The following is a 15,125-nucleotide window of genomic DNA, read 5'->3' on the forward strand; positions in this document are numbered from 1 at the left end:
AGGCTATGTGCGTTTTCTAACCGCTTAAGCTTTCGAAGAAGTGACAAAAGATGGAACATGTGCACAGCAGGTCGTTTTTACATTGCAGTACATTATTTTCATTTTTTTTTTTCATTTTGTAATCCTTTTTCAGGCTAATTCCAGGTGTAATCTGCCTGAAAAATTACGTAGTGTGCACATAACCAAGGGTCTACCACCGGCATCACGCTGCCACGAGTAGATAATTACACATACAAAGGACGTCCTTCCCCTTGTCCATTGCTGTGATCATATCTGAATGATTTATTTTTAAGATTGGAGATTTGTCAGACATTTTAGGCCTTAGAACGAGGCTGATATAACAGAATCGGTGTTTAATTTGCTGATACAAAACTTAAAAACCATCCATTAATGTTTTGATATTTGGATAGCGTGCCACCTAGTGTCCATTACATGTATAACATTAACATTCCACAGTATATTAGGGTGAAAGATGATGTTTTTTCTGATAATTAAGTCGTGTGGATCGCATCCAGTCACATGAGCATTAAAGTTCAGCAAATTAATTTTTCTTAAAGAAATATGAACATTACAACAAAACATGGAGATGCCGGGGATTGAACCCGGGGCCTCATACATGCAAAGCATGCGCTCTACCACTGAGCTACATCCCCTGGTGAAAGAGATCCTTCTTCTCAAAGACAATACTCTGTGTGTGGTGTAAGAAGGTGTGCCGTGGAAGATGAGATTCCTAAAGAGCTGTGCAGCATTTGTGACCGGAGACTGCGACCTACTGTCCAAACAGAACCAATAAGAGCGGGGGAGTGTTTAGAGAAGGACGAGTCTAGATGGAGCACCAGGTCAGGTGAAATTCGTAATGCAGTTCCTCGATATAAAAGGCCAGAGGGACAAGCTAGGAAGAGATTTGGCGCTAACGATAGAGGTCGTGTGCTCAGAGGGACGCCGCTGCCAAGATTCTGGGACACACTCGGGAGACCAGACCAGCGGGCTGCTGTGCGCCCGCGAGTGAGATCCAGACTGCGCCAGTCAAGATCCCAGGACCAGACCACACCAGGCAAGACCCAAGACCCAGCCCTGCGCGAGTCAAGAGCCAGGGACTAGACCACTCCGGGCAAAACCTCACGCCCAGCCCTGCGCCACTCAAGATCCGTGGACCTGAGCCAGACAGATCCCAAGGTACAGACCTACGGCAGTCAAGATCTGGGGATCAGACCACGCCGGGCAAGACCCAAGGCCCAGCCCTGCACCAGTCAAGATCAAAGGACCAAACCTCAGGCCGAGCCCTGCGCCAGTCAAGATTCGGGGACCAGACCAAGCAGAGGAAGAGCCGAGGCCCAGCTCTGCGCCAGTCAAGATCCAAGGACCAGAGCCGGACAAGTCCCAAGGCACAGCCCTACGCCAGTCAAGATCCGGGGACCAGACCACGTCAGGCAAGACCCAAGGCCCAGCCCTGCGCCAGTCAAGATCCAAAACCAAACCACGCTGAAAACCTCAAGCCCAGCCCTGTGCCAGTCAAGATACAGGAACCAGACCAAGCCGGACAAGACCCAAGGCCCAGCCCTGCGCCATTCAAAATCCAAGGACCAGAGCCAGACAAGACCCAAGGTCCAGCCCTGCGCCAGTCAAGATCTGGGGACCAGACCACGCCAGACAAGACCTGAGGTCCAGCCCTCGCCCTTCCAGACCAAGCAGACAGTCGTTGCAGGTCAAGTACCAAAGATTTGGTGAGGGTCCTAATCCGGAAGTGACCAGGAGGTGAGAGTGAACCGGCCGTTACTTCCGACATTGATGTACAGTACAGGGGTCAGTCTGGGGTGGTGCAACAAGACAGGATGGGAACTGGCCAGAGTGCGAGAGGCCAAAAGAGCATTGATTGACTTTGTCAGAAAAACTTGCGGCCTGGCGAAAAGAACTGGAGTCCCCCACTAGGGCCTTGAAGATAAAGGGGCTTGTTGTAGCGTCACCCATATTACTGTGAACGTTGTTCTCATCAGATACAAGATGTATAAAGTAGTGAAGTTGTAACACAGGTACCGGAATGCAACGCACAGAGACAACGAGGCGGGAACAGTCAGGGGTTGACATAACCACTTTATATGTATAACAATTATTTTAAAAAGGGTTAATAACAATGGAAATCAACAGTAACTTGAATTAACAAAATTAATCTTTCAGTAAGTAACAGTAAAGTTCTTTTCTGTAATGCGGTGCACGCAGTCATGGGAGTCACCAAGTAAGTTCTCTTTCTATCTGTATGGCCCTAGCGGGGGTCACCGGTTCTTCTAGTTCTAGGCCGTAAGTCTCTTCCAGATAAAGTCAATCAGTTCCCATTGAGCCTCCCATGCACCAACCGGCCCCCTCCCAACCTTAAGTCCTAATCCCAACTGTCCCCGTACCATAAGTGAAAGTTGGAAGTGATGGCCCTGTTCACTCGTGCTGTTCCTCCGCTACTGCTGGTGCGTCTCTCCTGTCACAGTCCTTTCTCAGCTCTTCTCGGCTTGACTGTCGATGGTAGTCTCTCAGGATTGGGGCAAAGTGGTCCAGTCCTCGGCTCTTGACAGGTGACGTCGGATCCCGGGAACTTAATCAGTGCAGAGCGCGGGTCCTGGCTCTGGCCAACATGCGCAGAACTCGGGGCACTTCTGTGACAGGTCCGGACCTAATCAGGAGGTGTCCAGCACTCAGATGATGCGGGCCTCTGGCTGAGGCCTGTGATGCTAGCTTCTGCGGCACCTCTAGAGCACGTCTGCTCTGTCTTGCAGCTTGGCACCAAATCTGCCTGCGGTTTGGCATGCAGGGCTTTTATATCCAGGAAATCCTTCCTGGGGGTCACCTGATCAGGTCCGGCCTCTGAATTAACTCCCACTTTAAATCTTCTAGCACAACTTGGTTCTGCTTGATTTCACCTGGCCAGCAGATGGCAGTCTTTCCTCACTAATGGCACATGTTGCAACAGTTCTTCTGATGTTTTACAGTCTTCTGCTACATTCCTCCCCCCCTTTTTGCTCTCCAGTCCCCGGGCGAGTGGAATCCTTGCGGGATTGAGGTTTCTTCACAGGTAGCCCAAGTTCAGCCAAGAGTTGAGTGCAACTCAAAGATTTGTTTTTTTTTATCTTGGACTCAATAAATTACTATGTTTTAACTTTATCCTACGCTGGAGATTTTCCTCTTTTCTCTTCATTGCACCGACCCGAGCCAGGGCGACTCACTGCGAGGATCTCTGGACAGATGATTTGCAGACTGCATTCCGGTGGGCTGACTCTCCCTTTCTTTCCCTCCCTGTTTCCAGGCTCCTCTTGCAGGGGCGCCTCTGGAGTCCCCAAAGAGTCAATCAACGGGGATTGTAAATCGCCTCCCCGTTCAATCTCTGTCCCACTCAAGAGCGGCATTGGCAGTTCCGGTGAACCCAACGGTACTGCAATCCATCCTTCCTCATCCTCTAAGTCCCCTCTTTGTGGAGCTTCAGCCACTTCTGTTGGGGACCCAGCCCCGTTACAGATCTCCGCTTCGGAAGAGCAGGGCCGCAGCATATTCCGGTGCAACACTCTAGGTGCCGCGTCATCATCTCCCTCGGGTCTGACCTCGTAGATCGGGTTATCTGGGTGGACCTTCTTCACTACTCGGTAGGGTACTGCCTCCCAATGGTAATCTAGCTTGCTCCAGGGCCGCTTGGACCGCACAAGCACATGGTCCCCTAGCTGGAGTTGTCTACATGAGGTCAGGTACCGACTTGAATGCTCCACTTCCCGAAAGTTCTGTTTAGCTAATCTTCACACTGTCTGAAGTCGGCATCAGTGCTCCCGAATCCAGGTATTTGGGCTACCGCCTGGACAGAGGTCTTCTGAGTCCAGCTCCAGCAGCATGTAGGGAGTATAACCGGTAGTCGTATAAACCCTCACCAACTCAGACACGAATTTTGGCCACTTCATCTTTTTGTCCTCTTCAAGGGTTCGCAACATTTGTAACAGGGTTCGGTTAAAGCGCTCGCAGGCCCCATTCCCCTGGAGGTGATATGGCGTCGTTCGGGATTTATCAATTCCGTAGATATGATACAGCTCGTCCATCACCCGTCCCTGGAAGCAGGCCCCCCTGGTCGGAGTGAATTTGCTTTGGGCACCCATATATTCGGATGAAGTCCTGACAGATGGCCCTGGCTGCAGCTTCTGCAGTCTGGTCCCAGGTGGGGGTCACTACCGCGAAATTGGTGATGTGATCAGTCATCACTAAGCAATACCTGTAGTCATTGTATGAAGTTCCAATCATCAGGTAGTCAATGATGATCATCAGTGCCTCCAAAGGCGCAGAAGTTCGAATGGTCTGAACAGGAGCTCTCTGTTCCGTGGGTTTATTTAGCTCACAATAGTAACATTTTCAACAAACTCCTTCAAATTCTTGCTGCAGTTGGGGCCAATACACCAGCCGTTGTAACCACCAAAAGGTCTTCGCCACACCAAAGTAGGCACCCTTCATAGTTTCTTTAGCTAGTTGAACTACTAGCGCTTCTGAAGCCACCACTTGCCAGGTAACATCGAACTCTTGAGGAAGTTGAATCATTTGGCAAAGCAGGCCATCTTTCAGGAAAAGCCTTTCCCACTGGCCCAAGATTTGCAAGGTTGTTGGGAATGAAGCAGCCCTGGCTTCCTGGTCAGGCCTTTGTCCCAGGGCAACCCATTTTCTCAGCTTCGCTAGTTCTGGGTCGGACTGTTGCAGATGTCCCTACTGGTCTCTTGAGCAGCCCAGAATCTGGGTGGGTCTGTGCTCTTCTCCACACTCCTGGGCGGCTATTACAGCAGTGCCAACTGTCTGAAATCTAGGATCTCGTCACCTTCAAGTTATTTGTCTATGTCTCTCTTCGGCCCAGCTTGCGTGACTCGGGACAGGGCATCTGCATGGGTGTTCTGGGGCTTAGACCGATAGGAGTTATTGTACTGATATTTGGACATCCTTGCGACCCACCACTGTTCTAGCATGCCTAGCTTCACGTTTCCTAAATGGGCCAAGGGGTTGTTGTCTGTTCGCACCTTTACTTCTGACCCCGACAAGTACTCTGCGAATTTCTCAGTCGTGGCCCATACCAGTGCCAGTAACTCCAGTTTGAACAAACTGCAGTTGTCAGGATTCTTCTCAGTGTCCCGCAGCGACCGACTGGCATATGCGATCACCCGCTCTCTTCCTTCTTGTACCTGAGCCAATACTGCTCCCAGCCCGTACAAGCTTCCATCAGTGTACAACACGAAGTGCTGTTAAAAGTCAGCGTAGGCCAGGATTGGGGCATCCGTCAATGCCATCTTCAATGCTCAGAAGAACGCTTCCTCTTTTCATGGGCCCCACTGAATGGGTTGACGCTTGGTTCCTCTCAACAACTCATTAAGTGGTACCGCAATCTTACATTTCTCCTACATTGGAAACTGTATTTCCCAGGTATTCAATCTCCTGTTAAATAGATGACACTTATGGGGCTTGATTTTTAACCCTCTTTGAAGCCGCTCCAGCACTTGCTCCAGTCGGTGGAGGTGATCTTCAAACATAGCGGAATAAACGATTATATCATCCAAGTATATCAAAGTGGCTTTGAAGTTGAGATTTCCCAAGCATCTTTCCATCAATTGCTGAAAGCTCCCTGGCGCATTTGTCGGTCCAAATGTCATCCGGTTGAACTCAAACAAGCCCATAGGGAGGAAAAAGGCTGTCTTCGGACGGTCCTTCTCGGCTACCGGGACTTGCCACTACCTAGGTCGAGGGAAGAGAAGAATTTAGCGTTTGCCAATGCAGACAGGGACTCCTCGATTATGGGTAAGGGATAGGAGTCCTGCACAGTACACGCATTAAGCCTCCAGTAGTCCACGCAGAACCTCAGGGTACCGTCCTTCTTCTGAACCAACATGATATGGCTTCCCAGGGACTCTGACTCTTGCGGATCACGCCATTCCGCAACATGTGGGCCAGCAGTTCTTTCACCTCCTGATACATGTGAGGTGGAATCTGCCGATACCTCTCGAATGGGAGCAGTAGTTCCTGTAAGTATTTTGTGCTGTATGGCCTGGGTGCACCCAAAGTCGTCTTCATGTTGTTCAAACACCCCCTGATATCGCTGCAGTAATTATTCAACCTTTTTAACTTGTCTCGTGGAGAAATTGGTGAGGTTGGTCTCCATCTGTTCTAAGAGGTGACGTCCAGCCAGTGGTTCGCTTCCATTCTCTCGGCTGTTGAACGACACCTCTAAGGTCCATGCTTTGCCTTTCACAGGTGTCAATCCTATAGCATCAGATTCCGGCATTATACCAACTCAAGCCACCTCTTGTCAGGGCAACAACTGTAGACTTGCCCCACTTAGATTGATACAGTGCACAGGTACTCGCCCCTGCCGCACAGTGGCCATGGTGCGAGCAACCAATGGTCCGGAGAGCGCCCCTTCTCCCTCCATTAGCTCAATCTGGACATCCACACCCTCTAAGGATACATGAGCCAGTACAGGTACAGTGAGCACAGTCTGTCCCACTGAAAGTGTCACTGTGGCTTTGGGCGGTATCGATACCTTGCCGAGATACTGGGAGGCAGTGGGTAACTTTTGGATTTGGCTGACTCGCACAAGATGCTGAAATATTCTCTTGCTGGCCGGGTCATGAGTAGCACAGGTCCAGTTGTTTCTGTCGGAGCCCTCAGCCAAGAACTGTCCGACTTCTTTTAGCACATTCATGCCCAGGGCCCAGGGTTACAATGGGTCTTCCTCCTCCAGATCCTGGGTTCATCACTATTCCTTTTCGGCCCAGGTCTTTTCCGCACATCTACTACCGCTACTGGAATAGGTAGTTGGTGATCCGCCACCAGCTGGATAGTGTGTTCTTTTCGGGAGCGAGCAACTTCAGGAAAGTGACTCTGGAAATACGCCTCAGGCATAGTGCTCACCTGAGACCCCGTGTCCATTAAACAGCGAATGCGTTGTCCATTAAATTCAGCCCAGATAATGGGCCTCTCGGAGACAATATCCTCAGAATTCTCCCTTCCTCCTTCTGAGGCTCGGAATCCCATGGTATGCTCCATGACCGTGGGTCGCATTAGTTTAACGGCTGCACCCGTATTTTCCTTTCTCGACTCAGGCAGTCTTTGGAGATATGTCCTCCACCACTGCAGGTCCAAAACTCTGGCTCGCATTATGGTGATGGGCATCGTACATGGCATGGTGGGGTTCAGAAGGAGCGCTTTCCTCGCTCTGACCTCCGTCCACGTGGGGCTGTGCGGTCAGCCAGAGGGATGGCAGCAGGGGTCCCCATAATATTGGACAGCTCACCTCAAATATCCCTGATCTCTTGACGTATCTCCCGCACCCAGCCGGGCTCATTTCGGGTTGATTCAGGAGTGATCACTTCATGGCTCCGGACTGTGGCATTGAGAACAGGGATCTCTCTCTCCAAGACTCTATTTTCGGTCCCAACCTCCAGGATGCCCAGATCGGGTCTCAAGCGCAGTTGCTCCTTTAAGATCCATTTCAGGGAGGGATCCTTCAGGCCAGCAATTAATTGGTCATGCAGCATTTCTTCTAATAGTCCTAGTTCTCGGTTCTCATCTCGAGTCTTCTTGACAATATGGGCCATCACTTCCTGCAATGCATTAACATATTGATTTATGGTCTCATTTTCCCCTTGAACCTGCTGAAACAACCGCAGGCATAGGTGCCCTAGGTCCGTGGTATCACCGTGCATGTCCTCCAAATTTTTGTCACTTTGTCCACGGTGTCACGGTCCCCAGGTGGGCGTAACATCATGGTCTCCTGGGCCTCCCCATCAAGGGTTAGGAGGGCTAGCTCGGCCTGAGTGGAAGGGGTCAGGGGGTACATGTATAGCATACTTCTCAGTCCCTCTACCCAGTCCCACAGTGACATGCTGCGCCCTGTGAACTTGGGAAGATTGCTGAGCATAGCCCCCAAGGGTATATGTCCCTTGCCGGGCTCAGTCATGGGCTGGTTCGCCATCTCGGTGTCTGAATGTTGCATCCTGCGACTAGGCCAAATGTAACACAGGTGCTGGAATGTAATAAGCAGAGACCACGAGGCGGGAACAGTCAAGGGTTGATATAGCCACTTTATATGTATAACAATTATTTTAAAAGGGGTTAGTAACAATCGAAATCAACAGTAACTTGCATTAACAAAATGAATCTTTCAGTAAGTAACAGTAAAGTTCTTTTCTGTAATGCGGTGCACGCAGTCATGGGAGTCACCACGTAAGTTCTCTTTCTATCTATATGGCCCTAGCGGGGGTCACTGGTTCTTCCCGCTAGGCCGCAAGTCTCTTCTGGATAAAGTTAATCAGGTCCTGTTGAGCCTCCCACGCACCAACCGGCCCCCTCCCAACCTTAAGTTCTAATCCCAACTGTCCCCGGTACCATAAGGTAAAGTTGGAAGTGACGGCCCTGCTCACTCGCGCGATTTCTCCGCTGTTGCTGGAGCATCTCTCCTGTCGCAGTCTTCTCTCAGCTCTTCCCGGCTTGACTGTCGACGGTAGTCTCTCAGGCTTGAGGAAAGGGGATCCAGACCTCGGCTCTTGACAGACGACGTCGGATCCCTGGAACTTAATCAGTGCAGAACACGGGTCCTGGCCCTGACCAGCATATGCAGAACTCGGGGCACTTCAGTGAGGGGTCTGGACCCTATCAGGTGACGTCCAGCCCTTAGGTGACGCAAGCCTCCGGCTGAGGCCTGTCACGCTGGGCTCTGTGGCACCTCCAGAGCACATCTGCTCTGCTCTGCAGCATAGCGCCAAATCAGCGCAGTTTGGCGTGCAGGGCTTTTATATCCAGGAAATCCTTCCTGTGTGTCACCTAATCAGGTCCGGCCTCTGAATTTACTTCCCCTTCAAATCTTCTAGCACAACTTGGTTCTGCTTGATTTCGCCTGGCCAGCAGATGGCAGTCTTTCCTCACTAATGGCACATCCTGATGATTTACTGTCTTCTGCTGCAAAGTCGTGCTGGAAGAGTCATAGTGCGTTGATAACAACCTTGATATTATTGTATATTAAATATTGTACTCTGTAATTATCCTGTCCCCGACCATTTACTTTCTGTAAAAATCATCGCCTTCCTATATTTGCACCCGGAGATTAAATAGGTAAATTGGTTACTTCTGCCTTGTCCGTGTCTGCGTGTTGCATCCAGTGACCGGTTTACACTGGCACTGCTGTGCTGATATCATTATAGAAGGTGGGATGTTTATACCACTAAATAATGTTACTACTTGGCACGATTATGTAATGAATACTCAATAAAAAAGAAAATAATTATCATCATACTATGTAATACCGCTCACATGATACTGCTACATCATGCCTCTCATATAATACCGCCATATGAAGAACATATAATACCACTAAACTGAGCAACAAAACGAGCTCAATGATGGATTCTTTGAATTTGATGATAAAATTCAGAATTCACCTTTCCAGCGTGGTGTGATGACTTTTTGATCAACGCAGTGTCAGCTAAGCTCCCTGTGTCATTTACATGTACTATTACTATTACTATTTACTTACTGCAGGCTATTTGCTAATTTTGTTTTTTCCTTTGTTTTCATCCCAGGTTATATTTTATGCTGTAATGCCATGTTTTTCTTACCCCAAACAGAAAGTTTCTCAATTTAACCAAAAAGCTCTATTTGGTCTCATTCGTCCACAAATTATTGTTCCAGTCGCCTTCTGAACTTTAGCAAACTGCAGACGGGCAGCAATGTTCTTTTAGGAGAGTAGTGGCTTTCTCCTTGCAGTCCTGCCATGTACACCGTTGGTGTTCAGTGTTCTCTTAATAGTTAACTCATGAAAATTAACATTAGCTAATGTGAGAAAGGCCTTTAGTTACTTAGAGGTGACCTTTGGTTCCTTTGGACTGTTATACGTCTTGCTCTTGGAGTGATCTTTGTTGATCGACCCACGTCTGGAGAGACTAATATTAGTTCAGAATTTCCTCCATTTGTACAAAATCAGTCTGTCTGGGGATTAGTGGAGTCTCTTTAGAGATGGTTTTCAAACCTTTTTCATCCTGATGATCATCAACAACTCTTCATCGGAGGTTTTCAGGAATTTCCTTTGTTCGTCCCATGATACACTTCCACAAACGTGTGCTGTGAAGATCAGACTTTCCATAGGTCCCTTTAAATAAATAAGGTCGACCACTCACACCCGATTGTCGTCCCATTAATTGAAAGCACCAGACTTTAATTTCACCTTCACATTATCCGCTAATCCTAAAGGTCCAATTACTTCTGTCACTCACAGAAAATTGATATTAGATCATTTTCCATAAAAAAAAGGACTAATATTTTGGGAAAATCGAAAATCTGATGGAGTTTCAGGTCAAATTTATACAGAAATATTGAAAATTCTGAAACTTTCAAGCACCGCTGTATATGAGTAATATTGTGTCTTATTGGTAGGTTTTTGTTAAAGTGGCTGCCGGTCAAATTAAACTTAGGTCATCAGGAGAGGACGTCAATATCAGATCGGTGGGAGTCCAACACCCGCAACCTCCACCCATCAGATGCTATTTGCTTCTGTGGTCACCAGATGGAAACCCATGTGACAGAGCACCAAAGCGCATCTCTACTCAATGTGTAGTGGCCACTGCCGGGTGCTGCAGAACAGTAAGAGCCGGAAGAGAGAGCGAGAGCTGACCGGCAGGGAATGTAGACAGTGGCAGAGAGGAGCAGCAGAAGGCTTGTGTAATAAACTCTATGAAATAGATCTTCTCGCTATTAGGTATTTTTTCCTTTTTGTAATCATCCAACACAAATAACATGATATTCTAATAGTTCAGACTATTATTCACAAGACAAAACTCGGCTGTTTCTCCTCTTTTCTGGAGTAATTTGCTCTTCTTTATTGGCTTTAGTCCTTCATCCTTATTCTCTACGAGTTTTGTGGCACATTTTAAGTCATCTTTATTTTTTAAGTCTTTTTATTACTTTTCCTGGACAACTTTTTCCTATCCAGCTGTTCTAGACAGATTCATGAAATGCAACTTTTACCAAATGTCACTTTTTTTATTTTTTGGTGCACCACACTCCAGTCTCCGCCTGGAGTAAGGTTTCTGGAGGAGTTTACTATTTGCTGAGCTTTTGCAACTGTTGAAAGGATTTGCGACGTTTGGTGCGACTTTGAGCGGCTACTCGCAGCAGAAGCATCCCGACCGGCGGCGCCGCTCCCTAGTCCTCCGTTCACACTTGCCCTCCGGAGATCAGCGGGCCAAGCCGCTGATCTCCCGACGTTAGTGAGGTGAGCGGCACCGCCTGTCGGGTTACTTCTGCTGCATCGCCGCTGACCTCCGTCTGGCAGATGAGCCGCTAACGGCCGCCATCTTTTCCTCAAATCCCGCGTCGCTGATTGGCCGCGGCCGGACCAATGAGCGACGCAGGACAGAAAGACAGAAAGACAGACAGACAGAAAGACAGACAGACGGGATTATATATATAGATTGTCAGAATACCGCCGAACAACAGGAATATTTATAAATGTGGAACATCATAGGGCAAGCACGATGGCGGCACACCCGTCATGTATTGTCACATGAGTCATCATCATATTGCTCAGGGGATGTAGCTCAGTGGTAGAGTGCATGCTTCGCATGTATGAGGCCCCGAGTTCAATCCCCGGCATCTTCATGTTTTGTGACAATTTACATATCTCACTTAACATTTGCTGAACTTTATCGCACCTGTCTGGAAAACATGAAAATATCAACCTCCTACAGTATCTTTCACCATTACATATAGTGGAGTGTTATACATATAATGGACACTAGGTGGCGGTCTATACGAACACAAAAATATCACTGGAGGGTTTTTCACATTTTGTATGAGAAAATTAGACACCGATTCTGGCGTCTGAGCCTCGTTCTAAGGTGGAAACTGTCTGACAAGTCTCTGATCTTATAAATAAAGTCATTAAAAAACGATCACAGCGATGAACAAGGGGAAGGACGTCCCTCATGTGCTCGACCATCGACTCGTGACGCCATGATGCCAGTGGTAGATCATTGTAAGTTGTGTTCACACTGAGTCTTTTTGGAGCTGAAATTCTACAAAAGTGACGAGTTTTGATGGAGAGTTTCAGCTTTGAAAACTCAGCCAAAAAAGAAAAAATAAAATCTCAGTGTGAACACAGCCTTTGGCTATGTCCAGAGGTTTTTTTTAAAAGATCTTCTTCAAAAACTCTTGTAAAAATTCTCCTATTCATTTTTCTAAGAAATCCTCTTTTCTGTTCATATGAGGAGTTTTTTAAACTTTTTTTTTTTCCTGAAGAAGTTTTAAAAAAAACACCTGGTGGGAGAAAAAAAAACGTGCAGGTCACTTCTTTGAGGTGGATTGTGATGGAAACCTCTCCGAACTAGACGCCGGCCAATCAAAAGACTGGAGAGAACGCTACAGGAAAAAAATTCAAAACTGTTCAAAGAAAAACTCCTCCAAAAACCAAAAAAGGAGCAGTTTCCACGTGAAAAATTCATTGTTTTTGAACGCCTCAAAAAGCTCCGTGTGAACATGGCCTAATACGTTCACAATTTATATCAATTTTCATCGACAGGATAAATGCGAATTTTTAGAATGGTGGGGGTCCGACCACTGGGACCCTCACAGATCTCCAGAACAGGGAACTTGTATCCCATTCGAATCGTGCTGCAGTGCGCATGCTCATCCACCGCTCCATTCATTCGCTATGCCTAGCGTTGCCCTCGGCTTTTCTCGAGCATGCGCACTGCTGCCCCATTCGAATGGGATAAAAGTTCCCCGTTCTGACAATCAGTGGAGGTCCTAGCAGTCGGACCCTCACTGATTTAGAAGTTATCACCTATCCCTTTGGATTAATCAGTCAGTGAACAACATTTTAAAACATATCTGTATTCTTAATTTTTTTTTTAATTGCCTCTCAACCAAAAAACAAATTACATTGTGATTAAAATTGTTATTTGCTGTATAAAATGATCTTGCGTTAGTGCAAAAATAATACATAGAGTAAATAATAATAAAAAAAACTAATAATACATGTAAAAGAAAAAATTCTGCGGTTCTGCCGCCTTAGGTAAGGGAGGTTGTTTTTTTCAAATTTAAAAAAAAAAAAAAATACTGTAATGGAAGTCTTCTCACTCCTAGTATAACATCCGCGGGTTATACATGAGACTCATTTGAATAAATTGGTTTGGGAGCTCATGGGTTAAAAATTAATTTTGAGAAATAACCTACATGTCAGTGTAAACCGTCTCCTGTACACAGGATTGCGGTATGAAGGGGAAGGAGCGTCCGTCTGCTACGTTATACAGGGTCTCTAGTAATCAGAGTAATGCACAGAAATCATGGGGCCCCATAACAAAAGATTGGGCCCCTGAGATGTGCAGCATTAGTGACAATCACACTAAGCATTTCCCCCGTTCACCACAGGGGGGTGTACACTTTAACCCTTTTACTGGCACTGTTGCCTGATGCACTGTACTGACACTATAGTTTATGGGGTAATCTCTGCTGGTTATGATGGCGCTATTAATGGGGACATATTGGATGCCGTTATATGGCTGCGTTATTTATACACGGTATAACAGAAGTATATGATTGTACAGTATGGCGCAGTTATTTCTGTGCACTGTATGGCGCCATTATTTCTGTGTACTGTATTTGGTCAGGATTAATGGTGTCCTAAATGCTGAGAAATACTGGCCCGATACTTATCCATCATGTAATACCATCAGAGAGGCGTCTGATTGGCTCCAAATTTATTCTGCAGCCGGACAACGACCCCCAACATCCAGCCAATGTCATAAATAACGAAGAGTCCACGGGGTGATGATATGACCCCACTGAGCCTAGTTTTATTTATGTGTACTGTATGGTGGTATCATTTACTTGTTCAGTATGCAAGTGTAATTTATGTGTACCGTGCATTATTTATGTGTGCTATATGGCAATACTTATATGTACAGAATGGCAGCATTAATTCAATCATATTGTGGCATTATTTATACCTGCAGTAAAACAGTGGTAATTATCTCTACTGTATGATTGCATTTTATATCAATATGGTATGGAGCCATTATTTAGTGCACAGTATGACAGATTTATTTATGTGTACTGTATGATGGTGTAATGTATGTTAACACTATGCCAGTGTTATTTATATGTATGTGAAACATAAGATAGCCTTATATATGTTCATGCATAATGGTATTAGTTATGTTGATAGTGCACGTTGTAGTAGTATTTGTTATGTGTACAGTAGGGCATCATATCCATCCCATAGAGGTGGCAGGATTCTGCGAATGTTCCTGTCTAAGTGTTTGAAAACTAATTAAATGTCATGATTGAATTTACTGTTAAATGAACTATAAAAAGTTATGCAGCTAATAATAATAACCGTTCCCTAACCCGGGAATCCATATTTCATGGTCACTGACAGATGCAGAGATTGTCCCTCAGCACCAGAGATACCAGAGGTTCTTCACACAGCCGGGCGTTATTAGAGAGATGTAAGTACAGATTAGGGCAGAACTCAGTGAATGTTCATTTAGATAAGACAAGAATCCGCGAATACTCACTCCCAATTATCAGTCTGCGCAAACATGATGGCGGTCAACCGATGAGCAAGCGAAAAGCAAATATGCCATTAACAAAAAAATTGTTGTTGTTAACGATTGTTCTACAGTAGTGATGAGCGAGCATGAGCGGGCATACTCACAAGTACTCGGCACTCGCCCGAGCATACTCACAAGTACTCGGCACTCGCCCGAGCATCTCTGCACTCCAGATGCTCGGTGCTCGCCGAGTATTTCCGGGGTCGCTCGGCGGGAGCTCGGGTCTCCTCCCTGCGTGTTTGGCGCTCTTTACAGAGCCAATGAACATGCAGGGATTGCCTGCCACTCACTGTAATGCCGCAGCCATGTTGGTTGTGGCATTACAGTGATTGGCTGGCCGCACAGCGTCATCAGGTCTATATCAGACCTGGCACCGCCATGCTCATCACAGTCACTCCGGATCAGACAGTGTAGGGAGAGCTGCTGCTGCGTCAGGGAGAGATTTGGTTGTGTATTAGGTAGTGTAGGGAGTAGTGTTGAGCCACCCCCGTAGTGTTCGAGTTCGGTTCGGTTCGTCGAACACCC

At 46.9% G+C, this 15,125-nt stretch overlaps 2 non-coding genes across 2 annotated transcripts; one reads left to right on the forward strand and one right to left on the reverse strand.

Moving 5' to 3' along the window:
* Positions 1-581: 581 nt before the first annotated feature.
* TRNAA-UGC (transfer RNA alanine (anticodon UGC)) lies at positions 582-653 on the reverse strand. Its single transcript has one exon. It is a non-coding gene; the product is annotated as a tRNA-Ala (tRNA).
* Positions 654-11,574: 10,921 nt separating this feature from the next.
* Positions 11,575-11,646, forward strand: TRNAA-CGC (transfer RNA alanine (anticodon CGC)). Its single transcript has one exon. It is a non-coding gene; the product is annotated as a tRNA-Ala (tRNA).
* The last annotated feature ends 3,479 nt before the right edge of the window (positions 11,647-15,125 follow it).

The sequence above is a fragment of the Phyllobates terribilis genome, unplaced genomic scaffold (assembly GCF_046119375.1).
Source record: "Phyllobates terribilis strain yellow unplaced genomic scaffold, ASM4611937v1 Scaffold_3__8_contigs__length_932513732, whole genome shotgun sequence".
NCBI classification, from domain to species: domain Eukaryota; kingdom Metazoa; phylum Chordata; class Amphibia; order Anura; family Dendrobatidae; genus Phyllobates; species Phyllobates terribilis.